This window comes from Macrobrachium nipponense, chromosome 3 (assembly GCF_015104395.2).
Source record: "Macrobrachium nipponense isolate FS-2020 chromosome 3, ASM1510439v2, whole genome shotgun sequence".
Taxonomy (NCBI): Eukaryota; Metazoa; Arthropoda; class Malacostraca; order Decapoda; family Palaemonidae; genus Macrobrachium; species Macrobrachium nipponense.
The window spans coordinates 16,331,450-16,341,449 of record NC_087202.1 but is presented as its reverse complement, the minus strand read 5'-3'; the positions used below and the strand labels follow the sequence as shown (position 1 = coordinate 16,341,449).

General features: G+C 33.1%; 1 protein-coding gene across 4 annotated transcripts in view; it reads left to right on the top strand.

Moving 5' to 3' along the window:
* LOC135221642 (zwei Ig domain protein zig-8-like) overlaps positions 1-10,000 on the top strand; it is a 109,214-nt gene that overhangs the window by 16,344 nt on the left and 82,870 nt on the right. The window contains exon 1 of one of the 4 annotated variants that reach the window (XM_064259328.1): positions 8,740-8,898. The exons of the other annotated variants lie outside the window; for them this stretch is intronic. The gene's annotated coding sequence lies outside the window, so the exon portion shown is untranslated. Of the gene's footprint in view, positions 1-8,739; positions 8,899-10,000 lie in introns of those variants that run through there. 4 annotated transcript variants of the gene reach the window in all.

The following is a 10,000-nucleotide window of genomic DNA, read 5'->3' as shown; positions in this document are numbered from 1 at the left end:
TTAATGCGTTCCGCTTCCAGCTGCGTATCTTCCTCCTCTTACTATTTTTTACTACTTTTAAATTCCGTTTGGTTTCTTCTCACCTGATTTTCCAACTCCTCTGACTTAGCTATTTAGTGATCTCGAATAGTAAACGGTTTAGCTACTGATTTAATCGTTTTTCAATAGACTTGTCCTCACGAATGATAGACAACATGGCACCTGGCACCTGGCACCTGTTTCTCTTAACTGTCAGCCAAGGCTCTTGCATTTTTTATCAGAGTTAAATAACTGAAAAATATGTACTTCTTTAAATTGTTAATTAAATTGAAAAAAGATATTGATATTTCGATTCTGAATTTTCAATGAGCTTTTACATATCGTTTGCGTCAAAGATCTTCCATATTAATTGATTCACGATGAATAGAGATGCAATAGCTATAATTATAATTAGATGTCATAAAAACGGTAAATAAACGTCAATATTCGGCCAAAGTTTCCATTTATTTGGAGATAAACTATATATGGGTTGTGAAAATAATTTAAATGTGTAGTAGCATAGCAGGTTTATGTGTATGTTTATATATGCGTATATATATATATATATATATATATATATATATATATATATATATAGTATATATATATATATATATATATATATATATATATCTAATAAAAGGAGCCCATAAAAAAAAAAACACCAAAATATATAGAGGAAAAAAGTACTATATTTCAGAGACTGCTGTCTCCCTCTTCAGGTAGATGAATGAGAAAAGTTTACAGAAAAGGTGGTATTTATACCAAGAGGTCCATCCACAAACAAGCAGGCTTATCCTTCGCCCTTATGCCAGACCGCAAAAACAACCTAGACTTCATAGTGGCTTTTGATAAATTCATATCTGACAAAAACTACAACCGTGAAGAGATATGTTTAAAAGGAGTGTTACTAAATGCTTTAACTGATTTACATAAGAAATATCCTGTTCCTCGCAGATTCATGATAGCCATCCACGTCGCTAAAAAAGTTAGATGTTATAATAAGTAGATCCGACAAAGACGGCAAAATCGTAATAATGGACAAAGACTTCTACCTTGACAAAATCAACCAGCTCCTTAGCGACACAAACACATACGAAAAACTGACGAAAAATCCCCTCCAAAACGTTCCCACAGAATTTTTTCGGAAAGTAAGATTAATTGGCAAAGACAAAAACGAGTATTGAACTATTAGAGAAATTTAAAGTAATTAATCCTAAATTACCCTATTTTTATGGCCTTCCCAAAACTCACAAAAGACAATCTTCCATTCAGACCATCGTTTCATGTGCCGGAGCTTTCAATTACAAAATTTCTAAATGGTTAGCTGGCCTCCTTTCCCCTTTTTTAGGCACCTTTTCTCCCAGTCACATTAAACATTCGGAAGATTTTTGTCACAAATTCAGAGAAGCACATATACCACTTCACAACATAAAACTTTTAAGCCTTGACGTAGATTCCCTGTTCACTAAAGTACCAGTACAGGACGTTCTTCAGTTTTTAAGGGTAAAATTATCCCCCTATTCAGATCATTTCCCTTTGGCGCTTGACAAAATAATAAAGCTAGTTGAATTATGTGCATCTAATAACGTATTTTCTTATTCGGGGAATCATTCTACAAGCAAAAATTCGGGTGTAGTATGGGTAGTCCTTTAAGTCCTGTTCTAGCCAATCTGTACATGGAATACTTTGAAACTACAGTAATAAATGCAATAAAACCCAAAAACATGCTTGTTGGATGAGATACGTGGATGATATCCTAATATTTTGGGATAATAGGTGGGGCAATTTTAATGAATTCCTCGCGAAATTAAACACATTAGTGCCCAGCATCAAATTTAAAGTTGAATGGGAAACAGACAACAAAATTCCTTTTCTTGATGTTTAATAATCAGAGATACGACAGAATACAAATTCACCATATACAGAAAACCAACGTTCTCACTTTCCATACATTCACTACTTTAGCTATCACGACAGTACTATCAAGATAGGTGTAGCTAGTAACTTGTTTCTAAGAGCCTTACGAATTTGTTCCCCAGAATTCCTGGAAAAAGAATTTGAACTAATTCGCAAGCAACTTTCGTCTTTAAAATATCCTGACCATATAATTGAGAAAGCAATTCACAAAGCAAACGTAATTTTCTACCGACCCCCTAAAGACAAGACCAGAGATACACCCAACAATAAAATAATAATTCCCACCTGGACACGATTAAGAGAATAACCAATCCCTTCGGAAAATCGAACCCTTTTGTATTTACTTACCCAAACACCTTAGCCAAATCCCTGATTAACGTCCAACAAAAGGCATCTCCAAAGGACTCTGGGGTATACGAAATCCCATGCCAGGACTGTGACCAATCTTACATCGGATTTACAGGTAAATCCCTTCCCCAGAGATTAATACACACAAACGGTCAGTTAGGTATGGACAACAGAACTCTGCTATTTTCAACCATATAAATGAACATAACCATAGAATAAACTGGAATTTGTCACGTGTAATTTATAGCAGCAACTGCCGGTACAAGAGTCAAATGATGGAATCGGCCTTTAATAAAGAGAGGCAGGTAATGAACATCTCAAAAGGAGCATGGATTTCGGACACGATCGACAACCTCTTCATTCAACCAACCCTTAAGAAGATTAAAGGAAGATTATCGCGGGGGTGACTTAAATTGGCTTGTTTGTGGATGGACCTCTTGGTATAAAATACCACCTTTTCTGTAAACTTTTCTCAGTTCATCTACCTGAAGAGGGAGACAGCAGTCTCTGAAATATTAGTACTTTTTTCTCTATATTTTGGTGTTTTTTATGGGCTCCTTTTATTAGATGGAATTCTGTTGTTACAGAACATTGTTACCAGTCATATATATATATTTATATATTATATATATTTATATATATCGTATATATATATATATATATATATATATATATATATATATATATATATTAGAGAGAGAGAGAAGAGATGAGAGAGGAGAGAGAGAGAGAGACGAGAGAGAGTAGAGAGGAGAGAGAGAGAGAGAGGAGAACCGATTCGACGTACGTTTATCTCTTGATCTTTTTTTTCTTGTTCGGGAAGGGAAATACCTTTTACAGAATGTAGTTTTATTTTTTTATTCATTTGTCTAAATTTATGTACATACTATATCAGTGCTTAATGTTATATATACGGTATATATATGTATATATATATATTATATATATATATATATATATATATATATATATATATATATAGGATATATATATATATATATATATATCAGAGAGAGCGGGAGAGAGAGAGAGGAGAGAGAGAGAGAGAGAGAGAGAGAGAGAGAGAGAGAGAGAGACTTCCCATACAATATTCTGCAGCCTTATTTGCACCGATGAAACATAGCATCGAAATTTATATAATCGAAACAACCCAGCTCATAGGTACACAATAGATAAGCAATTAAATAATGGACAGTCCCAGCACAAGTTTGACCTTAACAGATCACAAGAACGAACGTATCTTTAATCACATAAACAAATGGTGACAGTGTAAAGCTTCTTGATGCTCGTCTCAGGCGTTAACTTTTTAGACCAATGACTATCTGAAAGTGACTGGTATTTTTTTTTATCGATATGACTTGACAAGTCTCCTTCCTTGGGATGGCTTTCAACATAGTCTATGTAGATTTGCCTACTCTTGACCTTTTTAATAAATTGTAGAAATTATGTGAATGGATTAAGATCCTGGATCATAGATGTATGTAATAAATGATAATTTAACCTCTTTTATATTTTTACAGCAATTGCTGCTTTTATTAACCCGTGAGTTGTTATTTTTAGCGAATTCTCAGCTCCAGATGATAAAGACCATATATTACTGATGCCTTACCTGAAACGACAAATACATGTACGAATAAGTTTCATGGTCATGGGCCTGACTGTAAAAAATAGTCACAAATAAAACTGAAAATGGTTTTGAAATAATTCTTTGCACCATGTCTTTTGTACTTTGATGAGTGATGAAGGTTTAAGACAAGGTGTTCTCTGTGCAGAAAGGAGGTTCTCGCTCTTAATTTCATACGATGATTTGATAACGTCGATTTTATAGTAATTGAATGTGATTATATTTAGAACGATGAACTTTCTACTGCCCTCGTTAAAATAGGTAATGGTTTTTTTCTCATTTGAGTGGATAGATAAAATCAAGATAGAATATCTAATATATATATATATATATATATATACTATATATATATATATATATATATATATTTACATATATATATATACATATATATATATATATATATATATATATATATATATATATATATATATATATATATATATATATATATATATATATATATATATATATATACTATATGTGTGTGTGTGGTGTGTGTATGTATGAATGTATGTATGTATGTATAATGTGCATTAAGCTACAAATGTCCTTTAAAATCCAATTCGCTCTACCACGGAATTATTATATTTCCATATATGTTAAGCGGAAGGGGAATTTTTTCGTTGATAATAATTTCGTCCTCTCGTGGGTTCAAACTCGGTTAACATATATGAAAAATATATTAATTACGAGGTAGAGCGAATTGGATATTAAAGGACATATGTAGCTTATTGCATGTGTATGAATCACGGTGATGTGATGAAAATTTATATATAATGTGCGAGTGTATATATGGGTCTATGCGTGCATATGAAAAAATACCCAGCTTTCGTAACGTTTAAATCAACGAAACCTGTTGAATTAATTGCAGTCTTCTTCAGCATCACACGTTCACCAATTCCAATCGTGGCTATAAATTTATTCATTCTGGCGACGTCTCGAGTTGCTGCTTATTCTCATAGTTTCAATCAGATTTTGAATTATTTGCACCAACGGTGTCTGTTTGAAATGATAAGGTACTGAACAGCCTACTTTACCAATATAAAACAATAAGTTCTAGATATAAGTAGGTCAATAATTCACCGCATTTTCTGAGTGATAGGGAGATGTTCCTCGCCGTTTAAGCCCTGCGACGCTACGGTCCGTAATCTCCAAGGGCTTCTCCCTCTCTAGGGCTGCAGGCCTTATCATCTTCACCCGCCTACAATCTCCTGACGGATATATATATATATATATTGCGGCTCTAAGCTGCGTATTTGCATTTACTTGTGCCTAGATGCAAAAAAGTATAAACATTCAGGAAGCGGAAGAGGACTTGGCATCCCATGCCACTGGAATAAGTAACAATAAAGCCTTTAGAAGACGAAAGGGTAAATACTGCTAATGTCAAAGTGACTCCTAGACGCGCTATTATTCTACATCTCTCTTTCGTAATCTGACATTATTGTATTTGTAGAATTTGCACCTTATAAGTGTATGCATTTAATTTTAGTAACAATGAATATAAAAACAGCATTTCGCTGAAATAAAGATAATTAGTTATTATTTCAGTTTATATGAAAATAATATAAATATATCTATATCTCTCAGTAGCTGGATATATTATATAACCATATCTTTAGCCATGTCGACCGTCGTTATTAATCTTACTGTCTCCTACGAAATAGTTACGGAGTCAATAGGCACAGCAGGGACATATTTCCATTAAGTTACGCAACCCCTCTCTTCCCCCGGAAAAAAAAGAAGAAAATATTGCGTCCGTATCCCACTGTTTCCCATTTGTTATATAATGGCAGGTAATCGTTTACCGCCAGATGTTTGTCCACACGTGTATCAATGGCAGTGAAAGATATTTCTAGTCATTATTCAGATGTATGAATTCATATTTACGTCTTTTACTTAAGGTGGAGTTTTATTCGAATGCGTTTGTCACAAAACCCCATAACCTAGCTGATAAAATCAATTTAAGTAGACTAGTTAAGGTTTGTTTTGTAATTTATCATATTTAATATATGTAAAGGGTCTCGAACTACAGCTCTTTTGAGAGAACTCAGTATTAATGTTTCTCCATCTTCAACCATGGTCACTGCGTTTGTCTTTGAATAATTAAAAAGTCTAGCTCCTTTATCCAGAGTAGAGTCATTATTTTAACTCTTCAGTAAAAGGTACTCGTTTTGAAAACTCCCCCAGCAAGACACCTTTGTTTTGAAAGGGAAATAAGTTCAAATGTTATTATTCCCTTTATTTTCAAAACGCCTCAATAATGCAACTTAGTCCCCGCACACCCAGCAGTTAAGTATCTAGAATGAATTCAGTTTCCCGAAGTTTTGTATTTTTATACCGGATCCAAAAGCGTAAAAGCGCCAAAGAAGTATGAATACCAATTACCGCCAAATCGAACAGGACATGAAGTGTCTTTATGTTAATGCATTTTTGGTGTGATTCACTTTGTCAAACAAAGACAAAGAAGTCGTAATTCATCGTGTATTGTAACATCATTAAGGGAAAGGCTTTTTTTTCAGAAATTTTATCAAATATTTATGGTTTGCTTATAATGAGCATTTCATGAATAAGTGATTGATTCATTCATTACGGTGTGCATTTTAATTGGTTTGAGAGGATTATGATACTCGTGAGAGTAAAGTCAATAGCTTCATTTAGAAAATAACTTAATGGCAAATGATTTATTATTTTGATAATAAAAATAATAATAATAATAAAACAATAATAATAAATAATAATAATAATAATATAATTATAATAATAATAATAATAATAATAATAATAGTAATAATAATGAATAATAATAATAATAATAATAATAATAATAATAATAATAATAATAATGAATAATAATAATAGACTATACATAACACGAAAGGAAGGAGGGAGAGAGGACTACTAAGTATAGAGGACTGCGTTAACATCGAAAACAGAGCACTGGGGCAATATCTAAAAACCAGTGAAGACGAGTGGCTAAAGAGTGCATGGGAAGAAGGACTAATAAAAGTAGACGAAGACCCAGAAATATACAGAGACAGGAGAAAGACAGAAAGAACAGAGGACTGGCACAACAAACCAATGCACGGTACAATACATGAGACAGACTAAAGAACTAGCCAGCGATGACAATTGGCAAGGCTTACAGAGGGGAGAGCTAAAGAAGGAAACTGAAGGAATGATAACAGCGGCACAAGATCAGGCCCTAAGAACCAGATATGTTCAAAGTACGATAGACGGAAATAACATCTCTCCCATATGTAGGAAGTGCAATACGAAAAATGAAACCATAAACCCCATAGCAAGTGAATAAGCCCGGCACTTGCACAGAACCAGTACAAAAAGAGGCATGATTCAGTGGCAAAAGCCCTCCACTGGAGCCTGTGCAAGAAACATCAGCTACCTTGCAGTAATAAGTGGTACGAGCACCAACCTGAGGGAGTGATAGAAAACGATCACGCAAAGATCCTCTGGGACTATGGTATCAGAACGGATAGGGTGATACGTGCAAACAGACCAGACGTGACGTTGATCGACAAAGTCAAGAAAGAAAGTATCACTCATTGATGTCGCAATACCATGGGACACCAGAGTTGAAGAGAAAGAGAGGGAAAAAATGGATAAGTATCAAGATCTGAAAATAGAAATAAGAAGGATATGGGATATGCCAGTGGAAATCGTACCATAATCATAGGAGCACTAGGCACGATCCAAGATCCCTGAAAAGGAATCTAGAAAAACTAGAGGCTGAAGTAGCTCCAGGACTCATGCAGAAGAGTGTGATCCTAGAAACGGCACACATTGGTAAGAAGAGTGATGGACTCCTAAGGAGGCAGGATGCAACCCGGAACCCCACACTATAAATACCACCCAGTCGAATTGGAGGACTGTGATAGAGCAAAAAAAAAAAAAAAAAAAAAAAAAATAATAATAATAATAATAATAATAAATTATGAGCCAATGAAAATGCAGCTCGCCATGACATCTACCGAGTGCTGAGACGATCATCAAGGTTATTAGAGAAACAATTAACTCCAGCAACTATCTTGATGCAGCGAGTAAGCACCCAATAGCAGCCTATCAAAATCCTAACAGCTTCATTCTAACTCCAACCTTCGCCTGGAAGATGACTAGCAGATCCTGAGTAGAAACGTTGCGAGAAAATAAGAAAGAGCAAGAAAGAGAGAGAGAGAGAGAGAGAGAGAGAGAGAGAGAGAGAGAGAGAGAGAGAGAAGATTTATGTATTTCTCATGCAGAATAATAAAGGTCGCTTGAATCCACCGTTTCTGAAATGTCCTCCATTGGCACATTGCTTGCCAGTCTAAGCAATACTGGATAATCAACAATAAGGAGACCTGAGAAAGTCCTGTATGAAATGAACGTAGCTGAATCAGCCATTATTCTTAACAGAAGTTGTTTAAAAGAAGGTCTACTTCCCAACTTTTATTATTATTATTATTTTATTTTTTTTTTTTTTTTTTTTGCTTTATCACAGTCCTTCAATTCGACTGGATGGCATGCATAGTGTTGGGGGGTTCCGGGTTGCATCCTGCCTCCTTAGGAGTCCATCATTCTTCTTACTATGTGCGCCGTTTCTAGGATCACACTCTTCTGCATGAGTCCTGGAGCTACTTCCAGCTCCTTTTAGTTTTTCCAGATTCTTTTTCAGGGATCTTGAGATCGTGGCTATTATTATTATTATTATTATTATTATTATTATTATTATTATTATTATTATTATTATTATTATTATTATTAATAAAACTTTTTTGTTAAAGCGCAGATAATGTCCTAGGGTAAATTTCTTTACTAGGAGAATAATACAAAACTACAAGCCATTCAAAGTGCAAGAGAGAGAGAGAGAGAGAGAGAGAGATCCCCCGCAGCCAACAACACAATAAGTCGGAGACACCAAAGTAAATCAACCATTCCCTGACGGCGAAACCAAACAAAAATATCTTTGGGTAAATAAGAGCCAATCTCAGGTGGGCGGAATATTTATTATTTATTTTTTTTTTACTTTTACTATTTGCTTTCAGAAAGACGACGACTTAAAGATTAGTGTGATTTTTCTTTTTCTTCTCCTTTGTTTTCACTTTCTCTTCTTTCAACTTTCATCAATTATATGAGGGCTCAGTGTATTTGCTTTTCCTGTCGTCGAAGATTCGTGGTCTAATTGGTGAGTCGTTAAGTGACCTCATTGTTTGGATTAGTGCAATTAAAGTGAGTGTGGTTCAAGCACATTAAAGTTTGACTTGTGATGGAAATTGGCTGAGGTACGAATCTTTATTTTCACTCGTCTTTCATTACGAATAAATAATTACGTATATATTTAGTGCCTTTTTTATGTAAGTTTGATTGTACAATACATATGGTGTCTAAATAGTTATATTTGAGCGTGTGGTTTATAGAATATTTATATTAGTGAGATTCAACATTTAGCATGTAAACAACGTTTACACCTAAACATTCATTATGAATTTTTGTATGTATAGGTGCATACACCGACACAGATATAAATATTTATATATATATTAGATATATATATATATATATATATATATATATATATATATAGATATATATAAATATACATATATGCATATGTATGTATGTATGTATATAATGTATTATTATTATTATTATTATTATTATTATTATTATTGTTGAGAAGATGAACACCATTCATATGAAATTTTTGGAACACAGGGGCCAATGACTTGAATTTCAAGCTTCCAAAGAATAAATTTGTCTTTATATTATATACATACATATATATATATATATATATAATATATATATATATATATATATATATATATACATATATATATATGTATAGTATGTATGTATATAATGTATTATTATTATTATTATTATTATTATTATTATTATTATTATTATTATTATTATTATTATTATTATTGTTGAGAAGATGAACAACAACATTGGCATATGAAAGTTGGAACACAGGGGCCCAATGACATGAATTCAATCTCAAGAATAAAATCTGTATTAGTAATATTATACATACATAAATTAATAAATAATTATTAATAAAGATTATTATTATATATAATCTATTAT